The sequence below is a fragment of the Pithys albifrons genome, chromosome 13 (assembly GCF_047495875.1).
Source record: "Pithys albifrons albifrons isolate INPA30051 chromosome 13, PitAlb_v1, whole genome shotgun sequence".
Taxonomy (NCBI): domain Eukaryota; kingdom Metazoa; phylum Chordata; class Aves; order Passeriformes; family Thamnophilidae; genus Pithys; species Pithys albifrons.
In genome coordinates this window covers 15,152,220-15,174,190 of record NC_092470.1, presented here as the reverse complement: position 1 = coordinate 15,174,190, position 21,971 = coordinate 15,152,220, and the positions used below count along the sequence as shown (strand labels likewise).

Below are 21,971 nucleotides of genomic sequence, written 5' to 3'. Positions count from 1 at the left end.
AGAGTTTTCAGCAGATAGTCTTCTGCACTGTACACAGTGTTATTATTTCTGTTCTACCTAGAGAGAACATGATGTACGGGAATTACCTGTAGCCTTTGCCCAGTGCTCTGGCCAGCAGCAAGACCTCTTTGAAAAGTATTGTGAAGGTTTTGGGGGTGGTTGTTGTGAGGTGAGACGAACCAGCTGTAGTGGGGCAGGACATGCATGTTAAACTCAGTGTTGATCCTGCCTTTGTGGACATGATCGCCAGGCCACTGCCAGGGCTAGTGGGATACATGTGTGTGCGGTAGGTGAAGCCAAGTGGAAATGTTGGGCCACCACATGTACACATTTCCAAAGAGCTTCCAACAAAAACGGTAACTGAAGGCAAGTCACCACCACAACAGATCATTAATCTTCATTCCGCAGTGCCTCCTCCAGCCCAGCCACATGCAGACCACAGGCCACATGAGCTCATTTGCTAATGGTGGGTTGCCATTTCCACTGTTTTTCCAGGGCAAGGCGTGGGAATGGTATGAGAGATGTTTCTCCATCAAATACACGCACCGCACACAACCATAGGGGAACTGGGAAAGAGGGCGAGAAGCAGGACGAGTCTCTGGGCTGGGTGACAGGCACAGAGATGCAGCAGATCCTGTTCACAGCTGGACAGCCTGGGCTCTGGGCACTTGGAGAGGGTTTAACTGCTGAGGGGGGATGCGAAGAACCCATCCCCAGCCAGGACAAGCCCTTAGAGCTGGAGCTCACCACATGCAAAGGCAGGATCATAGAATCAGAGTGGTTTGGGATGGAAGGGACTTTAAAGACCACCCAGTTCCAACACCCCTGCTATGGGCAGGGACACTTTCCCCTAGACTGGGTTGCTCAGAGCCCCATCCAACCTGGCCTTACCCACTTCCAGGCACGGGGCAATCCTCAGATCCCACCTCAAATATAAACAAACCCGCAGCGTAAGTTGCCTGTGCCCTTTCACAGCCGCAGCACCAGATGATACACGCAGCAGCTGCACCTCCCACAGCAGCCGAGGCACCGGCAAGGGGCCCCCGCGGGGGCGAAGCCCCGGGGGAAGGGAGGCACCGGGGGTTCCCCAGCCTTCCTGGGGAGGCAGGGCAGGCGCAGCCGGAGCTTGTCCCCAAGCAAGTGCCGGCGGTGTCCGCTCCGCCCGCACTCCCGGCCCCGCACAGCCCCGCTCGGGCGGCGCATGCGGGCGGGCGGGCGCGGCGCCGGCTCAGGTTGCGAGGCGGCAGCCCCCAGCCCTCCTCCCCGCCTTCCTGCCCGCCTCCCCGGGCGGAGAGCACCAGCCCGGCCGCCTCCTCCGCCCCCTCCCCGTCCCTCTCCCTTCCCACCCAGCCCCGCTGCCAGGGGCGAAGCCGCCCGCCGGGCCCCGCGGTGAGTCTGCCCTGCCAGAGTTGGGCGAAGGGGTGGGGGAAAGTTTGGGGAGGCCCCCGGCGAAGGGGTGGGCGCTCCCCGGGGACGGGGGTGTGCGGGAGCCCCCCCTCCCCTTCCCGCGCCCTCGCACGCTTCCCCTGCTCTTCCTCCTCCTCCTCTTCCTCGCGGGGGGTGTTGGTGTTTCTCCGCGCAACTTCGTGTGGAGCCGCTCCGCGCGGCCCTGGTCTCCGCGTGGCTTTATTCCCTTTCATTTTACGGCGCTCACTAGTTTTCCATCTCTTCTGTGTGTTCTCTCGCTTGGCTGCTCCCCGCCGCTATTGTCTGCGGGCCGCGGCCGGGCGCGGTCCCCCCGCAGCCGGGCGGGGGTGGCGGCCCCGCTGTCGCGGGCACGGGCCGGGGCGAACCCCAGTGCGTGTGTGCCCGGGTGCGTGTGTGCCCGGGTGCGTGTGTGCCCGGGTGCGTGTGTGCCCGGGTGAGTGTGCGCGTGTGTGCCCGGGTGAGTGTGCGCGTGTGTGCCGGGGTGCGCGCGTGTGTGCCGGGGTGCGCGTGTGTGCCGGGGTGCGCGTATGCCCGGGTGAGAACCCCAGTGTTCGTGTGCCCGGGTGTGCGTGTTCACCGGTGTGTGCCCGGGTGAGTGCCCGGGCACACGCACCCGCCTGGCCCCCGCCTCCCGCCGCTTCCTCCCCCTTGGAATTACGGATACCCCGGTCTGAAACCCCCGCCAAGCCTCGGAGTCGTAACTTTGTATCTTAGTTTATTTCACAGATAGTCTACGGGGATTCTCATGCAGAGTCCACCCGCGACACGCTGGTGTCGGTGTGTGTCACCTTTGGCGCTGAGTGGCCTTTGAAGTCACTCAGAGGGTCATTGCCATGGGGCCTGTTTCATGCCTTTCAGTCGATTGCTTGAAAATACATTTTTTTTTCTTCTCGAGTGCAGGCATTTTTTGTGGAGCAAATGCAGGAATTTCTGGATTAGGACTGGGAAAGGGTAGTTTTTCTTAACCTGTACACTGCTGGGGTTTATTAATCCACCTTCTGTGACTGCGTTGTCCCTGTAAGTCATATAGAGGAGTTGGAATTTGGAGAGTTTGATTTTGCTGACCTCTGGAATTGGTTCTGCTCCAGTGTACAAGGCTTCATGTTAGGTGGAGCTCAAAAGTGGGAAAAAAAGTGACTTATAAAGTTTTTTTTTCTGTGAAGAGTGTGCTGTACCGATTCTGGTGTGGATGACCAGACAGGGACTCGATAAAGGGATTAGAAATCCTGTACTGCTGTAGGACAGTTGGTTGCTGTGGCTCTTCGTAATCTTCATCAGCCGTAAAACTTTAGGTACTCATGGAGATATGCGATGCAGTAGAAATATGTAAAGCATGTAGCTTCAGAGCTGAGTTTAGACAGTTGGTCTGAGATCCTTAGATGTCTTGTGTGCTGGGAGTTTTGGCTAATGTAATCCAATCGGTTTTAAAGGGCCAAGCTGCATTATTTCAGTTTATAGTGACTCTCCTGTCCCTTGCTGGGCGTGAGTTTCATGCTTTGCACACCCTTGCCAAGCTATTGTGGAATTGGAAGGGTGAACCAAGTTCCACACAGGTCCTTAAAGGTAAGGTACTAATGATTCATTTATTATGATGTTCGAGGGGGTGTATTGTTATACATAGATACCTTAATAATGGAAGTAGATTGACATTAACCTCATAACATCTGTACCTGTGGATAAAAGCTGCTGTTTGGACTAGAGGAGCATTCACTCAGATGGTGCTTGCTGTGCTTTGGTACATTTCCATGGTGACAGTATTTTGTTTGGGCTCTTTAAGTTGGGTTTGTTTGTTTGTTTGTTTTACAAGCCTGATAGCAGGTTAGGGTACATTAGGCAAGGTGAGAATCACCTGGGCATGTGTTTTCCCTTGGCACGAGTTCAGGCGTGAACCTGTTCCGCATTCATGGGCTGAGCCTGTAGGTCGTCTGTATGTCCTTCCAGCGCTGCCCAGTGCTGGGCAGACAGGCTGGCCTGGGGCTGTTGCTGGAAGGGCATGGATGTTGAGTTCTGCCAGGCAGACAGGTTTTGTAGGTAGCTTGAATGACGAGTCTCCCGCAGGTAGTGTGGATGAGCCGTGTTTCTTGACGGCGTTCCAGCCTTCATCTCCTGCCTGGTTCTGGTGGCCAAGGAATGGCCGGCATAGCCCCAGAGGTGAGGACACAACGTGTTTGAAGTAACAGAGTCCAGCCAGGGACTGCAGCCAGAGAGAAAGGCAGGAGCCCAATGTTCCTGCTTTACAGCTTTGCTGCATCAAAGAAGGAAAACGCAGTTAAGAAGTTAAAGCTTCTCATAGGAACAGAGCTCTGCCAGGTACTGTCCGATGATGGATGTTTTTAAATACAGTCTGTGTAGGGAAGCTTTGAGACTCAGGCATATGCAGAACTTGCTTCTAATCTCTCAGGAGGATATGCTTGTGAGTAAGCCGTGTTCTGGTCTAGGGTACACTCCTTTGCTAAGAGGAGGATTAACTACTGTTAAAGGAATCTGGTTATTCTATCCAAAGCATGAATTAAGACAGTGGTCAATAAATTATACTAGAGGAAAAAAACGTTGTAAGGTTTGTTGGTGGTATGCACAGGCTCCCACGTTACAAAGGCAGTGGATGCTTTCATATAATATTCTTCTGGCATAATAAGTTTTAATAAATAGCTACTTAACAAAAAAATCATTAGTAGAAGCTGCTGTGCCTGCTGTATTTGTCTCTTTTCCATGCTGTTTCCAGGGCACCAACATATTGGTTTTCTCTACCTGGTATTTGGTGGTGATCCACTTGCCAATAAAACCGACCTTGAAGCAGATTGGAAGCTTTTCTTCTTATTACTGTAGCTGGTTATCTCTGCAATCTACTTGAGTGCTATTAAATGCTATTTCTATAGGGGTTCCCCACACAGGCAATAAATAGCCTGAAGTCAGCTAAACAGCTGATTAGTATGGAGGAACTATTTGGTTTTGGCTTTGCTCTACTGGTGGAAAGTGGTGGTAAGAAATTAATAACTTGAGCAAAAGGCTGATAGTGCAGGAGGCCCTCTCTGAGTGGTTGTTGGCCTGTGTTTTACCAGTCTCCTGGACAGGACGTTGGCAGTTGGTGTGGTTTCCAGCCAGAGGATAACCCCTGTTTGCAGGCACGTGAGAGGCTGGGGTGGAAAGCACCTTGCAGTTTGCAGCTGGTGATTACTGGGCGCAGCTCGGTGCCAAAAGCTCACGTGGTTGCTTGCATTGATCACCTGTAGGACAAGGTAATGAATGATGCTGTGAGGCAGCTGATAGCTCTGGGTGTAGACCGAGTTCTGCTTTGCTTCTGTGGTGTTTGCTGTGGGGGATATAATCCAACTGGAAGCTTGGTTCAGGGCTGGTGTGTACTCACCTGGACATACATGGCTGGGAAGCACTGCACTTCTTCTAAGTCAAAACTTGTTAGGGTGTTAAATATAACGAGATTTTATGAATAGCTTAGTCATGCTTCACTTTTTCTCTTCTCTAAAACAGCTGTCAACAGTCTCGCTGTGGGGACGGAATTGGCCACTCCTTGTACTTACTGAATAGTCAAACACTTCAGCCTGGTTTTGCACTTCTTAGTGACTTTTGGAAACAAAGCTGTGGATGTGGCACGATGGTTTCTATCTATCTAGCTATCTATTAATTATGCCTGCCTTTCTCTCTTGCAAATGACCTTTATGCAGATCTAGAAGGCAAAGCACATCACTGGGAGTTAGCTGGTTAGTTACTTCAGTTAGTGATAAGAAAACATGATGGCAGCGCTCCAGGAAAAGCAGCTATGCTGGGAACTTGTTGCAACAGTCAAGCTATACAGATCCTTTTCAGAACAATATATCCATATATTTATGGTACTTCGGCATGGAAACAGGGTGACTCCTCTGTTTATGTCTACATGAAAAAAACGCTGTGTCGCCACAAAGCTTGTAAACAGTTTATTGCCCTTCCAGAGATGGCAAGTGGAGGTGTGCAATGGGTAAAACTTTCTCAGTGTCATCCTAAACTCAAGTTGTAATTTTGTCATCTCATGTCGTGTATGCGTTGTCATAGGTCTAAGCAGCCAATTTCAGTTCCCCAGCTGAGCTGTGCTGTGGTTTGTGGGTCTGTTCAGGGCACCAGACTAGGAAATGGATTCCAGTTAGGAATACATGATTTTTTTCTTCTATGCAATTCATAGCTTTATCAGTTAAGAAAAAAGTTCATCCTTTGCCTGCATCAGTTCCCCGACTTGTGTTCCTTTGTGGTATCACAAGGCACTGCTGTGGCAAAGGCTCCAGTGCTTCCAGCAGGAGAAACCCACACCCTTGGAAGTGCTTTTCTGATTGCAAAGTCATTTGACTGTGGTGCCCATCCCTGTTTTATAGCATGTGAAGATGACATTGGGAGATAGATCTGTTCCTAAGATAAACCAGTGAGTTAAAAGTCATAATGTTTTCTCTTTAAGTTCCTTAAGACTGCAACTATTTCTATTGAGATTCAAGACACATCTCTGCAAAGGAAGTTCTGCCATTTTTATTTATTAAAAAAAATTAATAACCTTTTTAGTTAGGCTGCTACATTGCTGAGGAACAGGGGAAGAAAGTTAATCACAAATATTTTTAAGTAGTCAACAGTTTTTAAAAAGTATGCACTGTGATATCTTGCAAAAAGTAAGCTTTAATTCTATTGTATCTGTCATGCTGTGACATGGTCAGGCAGTCTAACAAGGCTATTTATTTATATATATGTGTACACATATATATACACATATACATATATATATATGTGTGTGTGTGTGTGTGTATATATATATATATATATATATATATATAACCCCCCCCAAACCTTAAAATCAAATGCTGAAGAGTTTATTGGGTGGATTTTATTATGGGTGAGAAAAAGCTGAATTCTTTGCTGGCATAGCACAGTAGTTCACAGTCCTAACACTGAACTGTAACAAAGGCATGTTGGGAACTTCTCAAATACTGTACATGGGATTGGAGAAAGCGTAAGGAAAAACTACCCTTCAAACTACTGTCAGCACCTCCTACAGCACTTATGTTGAGGGCTTGAAATACAATATATTCCAGGCATGGTTTTGGTGTGAGGTTGGGTTTGATGCCTCTGGGGCTTCCACGGTTCGTGGAGGACCTTGATTCTGGCCTTGACTACAGCATTCAGAATGATGCTTTTTCATGGGTAAACTTGTAATTCTGTAGCAAAGTTAATTCTCGTGGACCACTTGTATTTTTCTTGACTCTCTCTCTTGCCTTAATGAAAAACTGGGAATTCACTTTTATATTTCTTCAAAGTGATCCAATCTCTTCAGTCAAAAAATTTTTTTGGGTGACATTTGGCTGCTCTTGTCTTTCCAAAACTGGTGATAATTTTTAATCAGTCAGTGTGCCAACTGAACTGTCACAGTTTTGTTGTAGGTTTGATCCTTGCTTGAGGTCACCTTTTGATTTCCTTAAAAATTGTGGGCTGGTGACAGCTCATTAGATCCTGTGAATTTATGAGTGCAGGTAGTTGCAAGTGATCCATTATATCTTTGTTTCAAGCACTTGTGAAATTTTCTAATAGATTATGCAAAATGTTTAGCATTTGCCAGAGTGCCTGACTGCTTGTAATCTTTGTTGATGTATTTTTTGACAACATTCAGGTGGCTGATCTACCTTTCACAGAAGTCACTTCCCTTTAGTCTTGTTGCTGAACTGTTTTTAACTTAGTGTTACATTTGCAAAATACAACGTGAGGGATCTTTCGAAATTGTTTTTTAATGTGAGATGTTATTTGCAGTGTGACAGCACCACTGAGATTAGCCTGATCCAGTGTAAAAGGAAGGATTTAAGGATTTTCTTCTGTAGCAGCTAATTCAGGTTTTATTTCTGAGTGCAAGAGAAAAGAAAGTAAATGATGAATTCAATATTTATGAGACTGAGTTTTGATGAGACTTTTTCTCTATGACTGTGATTTAAGGTGCTCATCTTAAATCAGAAGGGTGTAAGTCATTTGATGATGATGTTCAAAACTGTATTAAAAGTACCCATATTCAAAACTGTGTTGAAAGTGCCCAATGTGTCATGTTTGAGTCCTCTGTGCTTTTTATCACCCGTGAATAATGCAAATTGCAGCAGTAAGTTATGTTAAAATCTGTGACATAGTTTGTAGATTCAGTCTAAACTGTATCTGAGGTTTCTGGCAAAGTTACTTGGGAAAGTAAATCTTTTTCCCAACGTGTCTCTGCCCTCAGTGGTGTAACTGTTCTGTAAGTCTGAACACTGCAGTTAATAAAACCATTACAAACAAGGATTTTGGCACAGAGCAGTTGTTCTAAACTGGAGCGTCTTCAGACTCAAACTACTGACTCACCCGTTCTTTTTTCATGGATTAACACACCTGGCATGTGTCATGCCCAGATGCTGACCAACTCATTGTGTTCTTGGAGGTATCCCTGTTTCTGTGTAGGGAAGACCAAAGTGGGTGCGTGAGTCTGCATGGCAACCTCCTACAGTTAAAATCTGATGGATATTGATGCTGGCTATGGATTTGTCCAAAGACTCCCTTTGCCATGTCCCCGATGCTGCTCTGCCTCAGCCATGGGTTAGGGGAGCACAGCGTGACTGTTGGCGTGAAGTCTCTCCCATCAGGGCAGCCATACAAAAAGCTGTGCTGGGTCATGCCTGGCTGTCCAGCCTCGTTTCCTGCTCTGTGGTGTTGGTTGTGGGTCCTTGGGGAGGTGTGAGGGCAAGGCAAGTGTTCCATGCTAGTGCCTGTGGGCATGGTGGAGTTCAATAGCAGGATGTGTGGCACATTTGGCTTCCCAGCATGTGCAGCTATCAACATCCAGCCAAATCTTGGAATTTGCTGTCAATAGGAAAAGAGAGAAAATAGGGGATGCCGAGGTGTGGAATTTCTGAAGGGAATGAGTCTTGCTTGCTTTATACACTGGTTTCCCTCCTGAGTTTCCTCTGGGATGCTGAAGGCTTTGGTCCCATAATAGCAGTGGGACAATGAGTGCTCAGATGAAGGAAGCAGGTGTTAAAGGAGTGGGGGAAGTGATTTATTTTTTGGGGGAAGGGGAGACAGGATGGCCAGATTTGACCCTTATACAGAGTAATTTCTTTTGATTCACGTGTTTGTGCACAGCACGTTTCCTAATTGTCAGACCCTCAAAAAAGATGGCAGCAAAACCAGGGCTTGCCCTTTTTTTGAGTTAATATCACTTAGTGAGTCAGTTGAGGAGTGAGGCTTATGTGATGTAGCTCTGATGTTACGTGATGAATTTTGTTGTTTTGTACCCTTACCACAAATCTTTCAGAACAGCAGAAAGGCTGCGGTGCTGATGGCACTGGGCATCTTCAAGTCTGCACTTTGTACTTAGGAGAGCTGTTTTTTAATTGGTTTAAACAACTAAACTGGAGATGAATGAGTTCATGTGTGAGCTAAATTAAAACAGTTTCTGTAGTCTGATTTGAAGGTCTTTGAGTTGGTGCAGAGGGGGATTCTGGAGGTAAAAGTAAAACATACTCACTCACGTGCTGTGTGGCAGATGTGTTTGCATCGGTAGCTGAAAGACTTCCCATCCGGGGAGTAATAACAACACTCCATTTCAGTGGGGTTTTCAGCCTGTGCAGGAGTGTCTCTTGAACATGGGAGTCAGTTTTTCCATCACTGAGTGTTTTGCAGCCACTCCACCCATTTTTATGATGAGTGGTCATCGTCTAAGAGCACAGTGGAACACTAGAGGTGGTGAGCAAACCTTTTTGTTGCATTAAATGTAAATGTTTATAGTTTCTCTTCTCCTAGCAGCTGCAGGGAAGGTAGGATGTCTCAGCCGGGTAGAGAAAGAAAAGACTAAATCCCTTTTATATGCACTTAAAAGTCTTGTGTAATAAACATTCATTTCACATGGTCTAGATGTCTCTTTACACTTTTGTGTGATTCAAGCTGAAACGTTGCTGCACGTGTTTGTTAACTGAAGGTTTTTCTGTATCATACAGTGCGGATGCCAACAGGAAAATACACATTTGTTCTCAGGCTCATCATGGGAGGGTGCTCAGGGTTGTGTTGATACCCACCAGGTGGCTGTGTTTGTGTGCTGATGGCTCCTGCTGACTTGGGCACAGGTGTGTGAATTCGCTTATGCAACAGAGGCTTGGGAATCTCCAATGTCTGGAGCTGCTTTTCCACTCTGGCCAGAACTACTAATTAATTTTGGAAGAGTCTTTTGGTTATGTAGCCTGAAGAAGGGTGTGTGTAGCACAGAGGCTGAGATGTGAGCACATAACTAGCTTAAAAGTGCATTTAACTGGGTTAAAAGTATGTTCTTGAGTGAGTGCCTTGTTTCTCTCTAAGAAGCTGGTGGGGAATGAGGTGATGGGAGCAGATTTCTTGAGAGCTGTTCCACAGTTAAAATGGGGCTTTGGTCCTCTTTTTCATGAGTGGTATATTAAGCTAGAAAAAGAAAAGCTCATTGCTTGAAGAGCTTACAAGTTAAAACTGTGTATAATAAATATGCTTGCATGGATGTTAAGAGGATTAATTTTTTGTGAAGTGCATCAAAAGTGGGAAAGTTAAAGACAAACTTAAGTGGTAACTGGCTGCATGTCACGTAGGTCTCGGAAAAATTTCTCCCTCCCTCTAGTCAATTTACAAGCTGTGTTTTTTGATTGGTATGAAATTTATCTGTCAGTCCCATGTTTTTCTGTGTTTTTGAAATTCTGCGATTTACCTGTGGGCAGTACCTTTAGGGAGGTAAAATGTTATCTCTGCAGACAATGTATCTGGAGAAGAGGCACCTTGCTAAATGTGACATGCTTCCTTCTGCAGTTGGACTGGTCTCTATTTCATAGAATCATAGAATCATAGAATCGATTGGGTTGGAAAAGACCTCCAAGATCATCGAGTCCAACCCTTGGTCCAACTCTAGCTCATTTACTAGATCATGGCACCCAGCGCCACGTCCAATCTGCATTTAAAGATCTCTAGGGATGGTGAATCCACCACCTCTCCGGGCAGCCCATTCCAATGCCTGATTACTCTCTCTGTAAAAAATTTTTTTCTGATATCCAACTTAAATTTCCCCTGGCAGAGCTTAAGCCCATGCCCCCTTGTTCTATTGCTGAGTGCCTGGGAGAAGAGACCAGCCCCCACCTGGCTATAACTTCCCTTCAGGTAGTTATAGACAGTGATGAGGTCACCTCTGAGCCTCCTCTTCTCCAGGCTAAACAACCCCAGCTCCCTCAGCCTCTCCCCATAGGACTTGTGCTCCAGTCCCTTCACCAGCCTTGTTGCTCTTCTCTGGACCCGCTCCAGCATCTCAATATCCTTTCTGAACTGAGGGGCCCAGAACTGAACACAGTACTCAAGGTGTGGCCTCACCAATGCAGAGTACAGGGGAAGGATCACTTCCCTGGTCCTGCTGGCCACGCTATTTTTGATACAGGACAGGATCCCATTGGCCTTCTTGGCCACCTGGGCACACTGTTGACTCATGTTGAGCTTCCTGTCAATTAGTACTCCAAGGTCCTTTTCTGCCTGGCTGCTCTCCAGCCACTCTGTGCCCAGCCTGTAGCGCTGCAGGGGGTTGTTGTGGCCAAAGTGCAGGACCCGGCACTTGGCCTTGTTGAACTTCATCCCATTGGAATCAGCCCATCTCTCAAGTCTATCCAGATCCCTCTGCAGAGCCCTCCTGCCTTCCAGCAGGTCGACACTCCCTCCCAACTTGGTGTCATCAGCAAATTTGCTGATGATGGACTCAATCCCCTCATCTAAATCATCAATAAAGATGTTAAACAGGACTGGACCCAACACAGACCCCTGGGGAACACCACTGGTGACTGGCCGCCAGCTGGATGCAGCTCCGTTCACCAGCACTCTCTGGGCCCGACCCTCCAGCCAGCTCTTAATCCAGGAGAGGCTACACTTGTCTAAGCCATGGGCTACCAGCTTTTTCAGGAGTATATTATGGGAGACAGTATCAAAGGCCTTGCTGAAGTCCAGATAGACCACATCCACAGCCTTCCCCTCATCCACCAGGTGGGTCACCTGATCGTAGAAAGAGATCAGGTTGGTCAGACAGGACCTGCCCCTCCTAAACCCATGCTGGCTGGGTCTAATCCCTTGTCCACCCTGAAGGTGCTGTGTGATTGCACTCAGGATGAACTGCTCCATAACCCTGCCAGGCACAGAGGTCAGGCTGACAGGCCTGTAGTTGCCAGGGTCCTGCTTGCAGCCCTTTTTGTGGATTGGGGTGACATTCGCCAACCTCCAATCATCTGGGACCTCCCCAGAGAGCCAGGACTGTTGGAAGATGATGGAGAGCGGTTTGGCAAGCTCTTCTGCCAGCTCCTTCATCACCCTGGGATGGATCCCATCTGGTCCCATAGACTTGTTAGGATCCAGCTGGCTCAGTAAGTCGGTCACTATTTCCTCCTGGAATACAGGAGGGGTATTCAGCTCCCTCTCCCTGTCTACCAGCTCCAGAGGCCAGTTGTCTTGAGGGCCACCTGTCTTACTGGTGAAAACTGAGGCAAAGTAGGTGTTAAGTACCTCAGCCTTCTCCTCATCTTCCTTAACTATATTTCCCTCCAAGTCCAACAGAGAATGGAGGTTTTCCTTGCCCCTCTTTTTGTTATTAATGTATTTATAAAAGGACTTTTTGTTATCCCTAACTGAAATAGCCAAATTTACTTCAAATTCCACTTTTCTTTCCCTAATTTTTTTCCTGCATGACCTAGCTCTATCTGTAAATTCTTCATAAGTAGCCAGCCCTTTTTTCCATAGTCTGTAAACTTTCTTTTTATCCCTGATTTCTTGCAGAATCTCCCTATTTAACCAAGCTGGCCGTCTTCCCCTCCGGCTGGCCTTTCGGCACACTGGGACAGCCTGTTGCTGTGCATTCAAAATCTCCCTCTTAAAACATGTCCATCCCTCCTGGACCCCCTTACCTTTAAGGGTTGTTTCCCAGGGTATGCTCTGAATCAGTTCTTTGAATAGGCCAAAATCTGCTCTCCGAAAGTCCAAGGTAGAGGTTTTAATGGTGACTCTCCTTACATCCCTGAGGACTGAAAATTCTATTATTTCATGGTCACTATGCCCCAGGCGGCCTCCAACCACTACATCATCTACCAGCCCCTCTCTGTTTGTAAATAGTAGGTCTAGCAGGGCCTTTCCCCTGGTAGGCTCATTTACCAGTTGATGAAGGAAATTGTCCTCTATACACTCCAGGAACCTCCTTGACTGCCTCTTCTCTGCAGTATGAAGCTCCCAGCAGATATCTGGCAGGTTAAAGTCACCCACAAGAACAAGGGCTGGAGATTTTGAGACATCTGCCAGCTGCTTGTAGAATAATTCATCCCCTTCATCATCCTGGTTGGGTGGTCTGTAACAGACACCCACAAGGGTGTCAGCCTTGTTGGCCTTGCCCCTGATTCTGGCCCACAGGCACTCAACCTTGTCACTGCTGACCTCAACTTCAACAGAGTCAAGAGACTCTCTAACATATAAAGCCACCCCTCCACCTCTCCTTCCCTGCCTGTCCTTTCTGAAGAGCTTGTAGCCCCCCATAGCAGCACTCCAGTCATGTGATTCATCCCACCACGTTTCTGTGACAGCAACTATGTCATAGTTTTCCTGCTGCACTATGGCTTCCAGCTCCTCTTGTTTGTTTCCCATACTGCGTGCATTGGTGTACATGCACTTCAGCTGGGCCATTGATTTCATTCTCAACTCAGGCTCTATGCTCTTAGGCCTGTCTCTGGAGAGCCCAGTTGCCGTCCCTTCCCCCTTCAAACCTAGTTTAAAGCCCTCCTAACTAACCCTGCCAACTTATGGGCTACAGTTCTTTTGCCCTCCCTAGATAAATGAAGCCCATCTGCTTTGATGAGACTGGGCAACACGGAGTTCGCGCCATGATCAAAAAACCCAAAATTTTGACGATAGCACCATCCCCTAAGCCACCTGTTGGTAAGCTGGGCTTTCCTAAACCTCTCCTCATTCATCCCAGCTAGCACAGGAACTGAGGCAATTACTACCTGTGCTCCTGTCCCCTGAAGAGATCGGGTCAGTGCCTTGAAATCTTTTTTAATTACTCTGGTACTCCTTTTATTAATGTCATCACTTCCAACCTGGACAACCAACAGTGGGTAATTTAAACCGTGAGGTTTAGTGCTTAGACCTCCCTAGTTTTTCCTTTATCAGATTAGCTAGGGTTTTGGCAGGACTTTGTGCTACTTTTTCTTAGCCAATCAACTTGCATGTGAGTGTTCAGTAATTTTCTTGCTTTATAATCTCAAAGTTCAGAAGTCATCGGGTTGTTTGAGACTAATAAGAGGTCCTATCCCAGCAACAGCTTATGATGGGTGGAGAAAAGGAAAACACTTGAGTAAGTGGAGAGCAAGTTTTGTAATGAAAATTCAAAACTACTTGAGGAGGATGGAGAACCTGTGGCAAAGAATGTGCTTGAAATTGTGTATGTCCTCCTGAAACTGCAAAACATGTGCTTTTTTTACCCATTCTTTACTGGATTGTTTTCAGGATCTAGCCCATTTGCGATGTCTGTTAATACATATTATGTCCTTATAGATGCATTTATATGCATACATAATAGATGGCAGATAAATAGCAACTTTACAGTTGCATTATATGAAGATTGAGCATTTGAAATGTCTAAAAAGGATAAAGCTTAGCAAGTGAGTGTAAACTGATAAAGTTTTTAATACTCCACTTGGAAGATTGTCTTCCCTTCTATCCAGGAAATAATTAGTAAAAGTTTTGCCAATTTTTGCCAAAAACTTAGTCTAATCAGTGCTTCTGATAAAAATGAAAAAAGATTAATACTGTTTGGATAAATATCTGTGTGCATTTATGCCTTGGGCTTGTGATATTTTGGTGCCAAGAGAAACTTAGGCCATTTTGGAGGAAATGTGCTCTAAGTCTTGTTAAATTTTTTCTTTGAATAGGTTCATCACTTGGTGTTTGCAGTGAAGGAAATAAATTGTTTTCTTTGTAGGGATTTTTTTGATCCAGGTAAGTCTGGACCTGAGCCATGGGATACCATAAGGAAAGAAGGAGTCTTGGTTAAGCATTAGGTGGAAGTTGGGAGGCGGAGCAGGAGCTGTTGCAGTGTGATTGTGTTAATGTCACTGTAACGCTCAGCAGATCAGTTTTAAACTTCCGCACAAGAGATGTACAACTCTGTCTAGCTGGGACCTTGTTGCTTCTGGCTGGTTGGCAAAAAAACTGCCCATAATGGAGAGGATGGAAGGAGCTGTTGAGATGCTGCTAGATGAAAGCCTAGCAGCAACAGGGAATTTGGGAATACGCCCGAGCTGGGGAATGCAGTGCTGAGCTCTGGGAGTGTGCCTTCCAGCCAGGGAGAGTTGCAGGGTGGTGATGGCATGGACCACCCTGCATGCTGGGAACTAACTGTCACCTCTGCTTCTTGCTCAGCCTCAGCATTAGTGAGCAGTGCCTCGTTCAACAGCAGCCTTTTGCATGTGTCCTGGGCATTAAGTAGTGTCCCATGAAGATGCAGGAGTAATCCTGTTTGTACCTTCTCTGTGGCTTTAGCAAACTTGAATTCACTGCTTAGTGCAGGATGCTGAACCCCTGGTGCTATGATGTGCCAGGTTCTGGGTGTAGCTGCCTTGGTCGGTGCCCTTGTCCTGCCAAGGAGCACAGGCAGGATCAGAACAGACACTTGATTTCTGTTTGCCTCTTTAAATTACCCAGGTCAACTCTCTGATGTCTGTTATTCAGCATATAAATCCTTTCTGATACATTCAACCCAGAAAAGTGCTTATATATCCAGCAGCCAGGAAATTGAATGAGTCCTGATCTATTCTTAATTTCTTGTGTTTCCTGTGGTTTTATTGTTTGTGTTACCAGCCCTAATATTTACATACTTTGAATGAGCTTTTCTTTTTTTGGAAGATACTGCTTTGTTTGTATGCCTTGCAGAACAGGTTCTTCCATTTTTTTTCCTAATAACCAAACAACTTACTTTCTCAAAGGAGTAGAAGAAAAAAAAAGGAAGATTATAGGAAACACCAAAGGGAGGTATCTAAGAATAGAATTTTTTTTGCTGATGATATGCTAAGACTCATTCTAAACTTACATCTTTCCTTCCAAATGTCCTTGGGCTCTTTGAGAGCTTTCTAAAACTTCTTGCATATAAAATTAAGTGCTCTTGGGTGCTTTATCTGAATAGCAGATACATTTACGGTTGACATTTTAAATGCAAAAGTGATTCTGTGAAAAATGCTTGTAAGAACAAAGCTGTGGTTCCCACTGAAACCCCAATACATGGGAGTGCATGTCGGAGTCTGCTGGCGTTAATGTTTAAAGGTGGTGCTGTTGAATGTTGTCCATTTGTGTCTCTGGAAACTGATGTAGCTTTTTTTCTCTGCAAAGTAAGGAATATTTCACAGTTACATTTCCTGTCTTTCTTCTGGATGGGGAGGAGCAATGGAGCTGATGTTCTTCATGAGGTCTGTCCCTTGGAACATCAGCTGCCTTTGCCATGGATATTTGCTTTTCTTTAAAAATCCTGTAAGAACTAATTTAAAATTGCCAGTTTTTTAAAAAATAAAGTGTTCTTCAAAGAATTTGTCATCAGTCTTTATTTTATTTGGGGGTGTTACTGTTCTGTGTTCAATTTCCAAGTACTCTTCAAATACATATTTCTTTCAAAAAGTAAGACAGAACTTCAGGACTTTTCCTTTCTAATCTGTTTTGCCTGCCATGAAATAAAACCTATTTGCACGTTGATGAATAGTGGCTGGGGAGCCTGTCTGGTTCTGCAACAGGATCCATAAATAGCATTAGTGTCTGGTTTACTTTGGGAAGGAAGGTGTCCCGTTGTGGCAGTGGCAGGAGGGGAGCCTTGCACGCACTCCCAGTAAAGTTGCTCTGTCTGGGCAATGTTCACCAGCACGAAACTTTGAGAAACACGATACAGTGTGTGTTGAGATACAGAACCCCTTTGAAAGCTCAAACAAGTACTGACATTGATAGAAATGGGTAATACTGGCCTTTTTATTTTCTCCCTACTTCTGCTGCGGGCTAAGAGAGGACTTTGAGGATCATAGCGCTGATGTGAAAATATGCTTTTCCCATCACCCTTCCTATCTCTTGCTGCAGGGAGCACCTTGGACATGCAGAGCACATTGTTGCATGTGGTCCATGTCTAACACTCCAGTGTGTTTGGGTGGATGGGACCACTCTTGGAATAGCTGTTCTAGTTGCCAAACTGGATCTGGCAGCTAATTCTCAAACCTGTTGGGTCTCAGGATTGAGATTTGGATGAGTGCCTCTGAAATACACCCTTCCAACCATTTATAAGAATATGTTCAGGTTTGGTCTTTGGAGTGTTTGGTTTGTGGCACTGTTGTGTTCTGTGCTAGATTAAAAATCAATTTACTCTGGAAAATGGAAAGAAAAAGTCCAGGTGGTTCAGGGATGGCACAGTTAACTATCTCTGGTGCCTCAGGAGCAATCGTGTGTGCAAAAGGGAATGGGTGTTAATTAGCTGGAAGCTGATGAGGCTCAGAATGCTGGTGTCCTGTTTGGATGGCAGTGGGCAAAATGAAACCAGGCAAAGTTTGCCCCCTTAATGATGGTGATGGTAAAATGCTTCCTTGCTGTAGGATATTTTCCTTTTCTAAACTGCTTGTGGCATGGTTATTGCTGGATGTTGTGAAATGTAAATAACGCCAAGGTAGTGAACTCGGCATTCCCGGCTCCTTGGCAGTGTTTGTGAATGGAAACATCTGTCCAAGTCCTCTCCAGTTCTCTTCCCTCGTGCAGCTGCCTGCTTTGAGCACAGCTCAGTGCAGGGCCATACGTGCTGCGAAGTCCTGGAAACCCTCTCCTTAGCTTTTCAATGTGTACACCACACAAAATGGAGGAAAATACAGAGGACAAAGCATGTGATTAATTTTTTTTTACATTTGTGAGGATTGTAATTGAAAGTCATTAAGATATCTGGTGTTCTGATGCCAGGCTGTGACATGGAACAGACCTGATCTCGTGCTCCTGGCACAGTCTGGCTCTTCTCCTGGTCCATGCATCTCTCTTGGATTTCACTCTCAAATCACAACCCCTCACTTGGCAAGTGCATATCTATTCTCTGTCTCTCCTATTCAGATTATACCACTAGGCTCTGACAGCGTATAAGTTTCACTGGAAAGGATGTGTTGGTTTGTGGGCCAGGAGATGTGTGGTAAGAGTTAAACTGTTTTTTACATAAAATCACCTCTAAAGAGGAATGGGAGCGAAGGGGACAACATAAACTGCACCAGCAAGTGTAGAAGGAGGGTGTGAAACCACTCTTGTAGTCCACTTGGTGTTTTTTCTGAGCTTGGGTGAGAGATCTCTGTAGCTTTTCAGTAACTGGGCATTGAAAAAAAACAAACCCCCCAAACTAAGCAACCATGCAAATAATGCAGGAAATACGTAATGAATGTTTCGTGATTGGGAGAGATAATAACTGGGGCTTCAGAGCTTTAGGTTGGATACAGGATGTAAATACTCTTTAGTTGAGTGCTGTGTGGCAGCTTTATTGACAATTTTGACTCTAAAGCAGACTTTGTGAACTTTAGACAGTGCTTTAAAGTTGTTTTCATTTAAACTAGAGAAATTGTTATGAATTTTGTCTTGTTGGTGGAAATCAAAATTGAGATGTCTTTACAAGCCGTTTTCATTTTTCTGCTTGCAATTTTCATCATAAGTGGGGAAAAATGGACAGGAGAAGGAATGGGGTGCTCTTGTTCCTTTCTAAAGGTAGAAATATCAACTGTTTTTCTCTCTTCTCCTACCCCTTGTGTGTGTGGTGAAAAAGGAATGTCAGTTTTGCACAGATCAAATATCTTTCTAGCACACAGCATTGGTTTGAAGTGAGACTGCATGGCCAGGTTTCAGTGGGTTAGGGATATATTAGGTGAATTAATACAACTGTCTGTGATGCATTTATGAAAATTCTTTTGCATCTTTCTAAAGCTTTCAGGTTTTTTTTTTCATTGCTGTCAATATGTAAAAAATTATTTCTCCAAGGGAAACCTTAAGTGTGCTAGCCAGGGAATAATTCTGCATGCAATATATCCTGTTCTGAAAAAAGTGGGTTATTCTTAACATAAATTACATACTCAGAATTAAGTAAGATTAAAATTACAGTGAAGACAGGCTAATAAGGGTTTTACTCTGCTGAGGAATTTGACTTAAAGCCTGCATTGGAGCCTGAAGTTGAATTCAAGCTGCTAATTCAGCTGAAGTGTAAAATGCCTTCCAGTCTCGACTAAAGCTAATGTGGAGTTTTAACTGAATTACATTTTCCCCCCTCTTCTTTTCATTGGACAGATTTATAAAGAGTTATTCTGGTGTTTTTATTTTCCCCTCAGTCATTCCAGAAGCTGATACAAAGCATCAGTGCTTAATGGAGGGGTAGATAGCAGTAAACTTCTGCAGTCTCTAGTGTCTCTTAAGGATTTCCAATGCTGTAAATAATTGCTCAAGGTGAAGGTACACTAAAATTGTTTGATGAACAGGAAGTCTACAAATAGTGGTGGTCTTTTGCCATAATTACATTTGCAGTGGTGCAGGTATTAAGCCTTACCCATAGCCAGGAAAACCAGTGCTTCAAATAGATAGATTTGTAAGAACATGTGAATAAGAAGGTGGAGTTTGAAGGAAAGTACATCAGCAAAGATGAATTTAAAGGTTTAAAAAATAAAAAAAGTTTCACAAGATGTGTTGCTGATGGCACTGCTGCAGCAACTTGGCTTTGTAATAGCAAAACAAAATCATCTGAACCCTCATTTTTTCAGAAATGGTAAGATACCCTTATGTACTTTTTTATGGGTTATGGTGGTCTTACATTGATGTGCTTGCTGCTGGTTCTGCTCAAGAAGGGCTCCTACTGTTGTCCTGGGGCTCAGTGGTATTTGTTAATGTGGTAGTTTTGGCTCACACTTCTCACCCCCAGGCCTTTCCTTAGCTCATGTGATGCAAAAACCCTTTTCTTGTTTGTGTTAGTGACCAGAGCAGTTTAGTGTGAATCTTGAGCAGCTGGTTAGGTGATACCTCACATCTTCACCAGATAGTGAGAGTGTTAAAACACTTCATTAATACTTAGCTTGAGCACTCTCCATGAGATGGCTGAAGGAAATTAAATACTGTCATTAAAATAATGCTGTCAGAAATGCCTGAAACCAACTATATTGGGAGACTGACTCATCCTGCCCTTCCTCTGGGAGCATGGCTGGATGCAGTGGGAGGGCATCCTGATTTTTTTTTCGCAACTTCATGACCTTGTATCACCAGCATATGGGTTTATTTGGGAACAGACTGATGCAGGAGTGAAGATGATATGCAAATAGGAATGTTTCTGTGGGTGGTGCTCATAGTTGAAATGGTCTTGGAGTAGTTACTTTGAGAGGAAACCTTGACTCACATTCATCAAGCTGAACTACTGAGAGCAGCTTGTGATGAGGAAGAAAAAGGGATGGGGAGAAAGGAAGCAGATGGTAAGAGGATGTGTGTATCAGACAAGTGGAGCACCACTCATGTTATCCCTTCTAAGACCCTGTTTTTCCTCCCTCTGGAGATGACCATTATTTCAAGTGTGTCCTGAGGCTCAGAAAAAAGATCTGGTATGTGTGTGAGGAACAACTATGCAGAAAACTGCTATGCTGTGTGTACACTTAGCGTAGGAGTTTGTAACTGAGATGTATGCTGATGGTCTTCAGTTGAGTTTGGCTCTGAAGTTTTAGGGGACTTAGCAAAATACTTGTGTGCCAACCCACATGAGTAAATATTTATAAAAAACTTTCTCAACTGTGCTTAGTACTGTTCTTGAGCATTTCTCTCAACTTTGGATGTTCTTGAAGAAATTGCTCTTATTTAGCATGAAAAGCAGTACTTAGGATATTTAAACAGAAGTGGTTCTGCCTCTCCAGAAATGAGTATTAGTATAAATGTTCAGTGTCCAGTTAATGTAGCAGGATTGTGACCAAGGCATGATACTGTGCCTGTGTGCATTTATACTGTAATTATGAATGGTTTGTGCTGTGAGACAGTGTGAGGCTTCAGTCCTGCCTTTTTGTTATAAATATGGTGTCTTCTGGGCTGTTGTTTAAAGACTCCTTTAGAAGCCAATTTATTAGCGGAGCTGAGTGAATAATTCAAAACCTTTTTATCAAGCCGTTGTTTAAATTCTTAAATGAGCTCACCATAACCTTTTTATGTACCCCTCCTGCATGTGTCATACAAATATTAGAATAATTGAGTTTTACTAGTGCAAATGTTTCTGTGAAGCAAATTTTTAGAGCTTGATATATGACTGTTTATGGAAAAGGGAATGTTAAAATCTCACACACCAGTGTCTATGCCAGAAACTTGTGCTGACTTGGGGGACAGGACCCTCTGCTTTGTTGTAGCAATCATAACTGAGCTGGTTTGTCAGATTGACTTGTTTTCAGTTTAGAAGTTGAACACATGTATTTAAAGAAATTTCAGATATCTCTCTCTTCCAGGCCATTCTACAAACAGTAGCAGTACTTAGTTTAAAATATTTGCTTTTTTCAGATAAGTACTATTTCTGACTGTTTTTCCTTTTCTCCTCCCTTTACATGAGATGAAGCAGCACATTCAAAATGCATCTGCTTAGCATCACTGGGTAGTTTAACACAGGGATGCAGACCAGAGAAAACCCATAGTCACCTTACAGGTTTGGTCATCCCTTGGCCTGAAGTCCAGTCCAGTCGGAGAGCCTCACAGATAGGTAATTTGGGTGGATTTAACATGGCTGCTCACATGTTTTAATGTTTGCAGACTTGCTGGTAAAAGCTCATTCGTGTTAGGTCACTTTTGAGTACTGATGGTCTTTAAAAGGCAAATAAAAGCCTTAGAACCAGGATGTCTGGAGAATTGGCATTCATCTGTCTTCTGCTCCTGAAGAAAGGTGGCAGACTTAAAAATTGAAAGTCAGCTTGAGAAGCAGGGGTTGAGGATTAGATAAAAAGCTGAGTGATGTTCTGTTCTCAGTGGAGAATTGTTGTTTAATTGGTTACAAGAATTTAGTCAAGGTTGCTTATTCTTACTACACACAAACCTTCTCCTGTGCATGCTCTGGCAGCCTTCTAACCTTCCTGGCACCATTAAGCGTGTGCTGCAGCTTTCCTCAGAGATGGGATGGAGAACCCATACTCTTTCAATATGTCACGAGTTTGCAAAGCTTGATTTGCATGTACAGGGTTTGCTCTCTGAATTTTGGATTTCTTTGCTGATTTTCCTCTTGGAACTCTGCTCAAACCACCTTTAACACTCTAAATGTCATTACTGTAGAACTGCCCAGGAACGTGCTGAACTCCAGCCACTGGTAATGCCACATGCTCCTGGTAGTGTATGCAGAAATCTGGACCTGGAGGCTTGTGGCAAAGCAGATTCTGGCAGTGACAAAGAAACTACTATTGAAATATTCTGTTGCCTTCAGTTGCAGCTATTCCAAATATAACAGTACAGATGCTGGAAACTGGGCATCTGTGTATCCATAGCCAGGCCTATGAGAA

The 21,971-nt window shown here is 44.9% G+C and overlaps 1 protein-coding gene across 1 annotated transcript in view; it reads left to right on the top strand.

Annotated features, from left to right (window-relative positions):
- The first annotated feature begins 1,319 nt into the window (after positions 1-1,319).
- The window catches only part of LOC139677991 (A-kinase anchor protein 13-like), a 100,419-nt gene continuing 79,767 nt past the window's right edge, over positions 1,320-21,971 (top strand). Inside the window, exon 1 of the mRNA XM_071568500.1 lies at positions 1,320-1,389. The gene's annotated coding sequence lies outside the window, so the exon portion shown is untranslated. The remainder of the gene's footprint in view (positions 1,390-21,971) is intronic.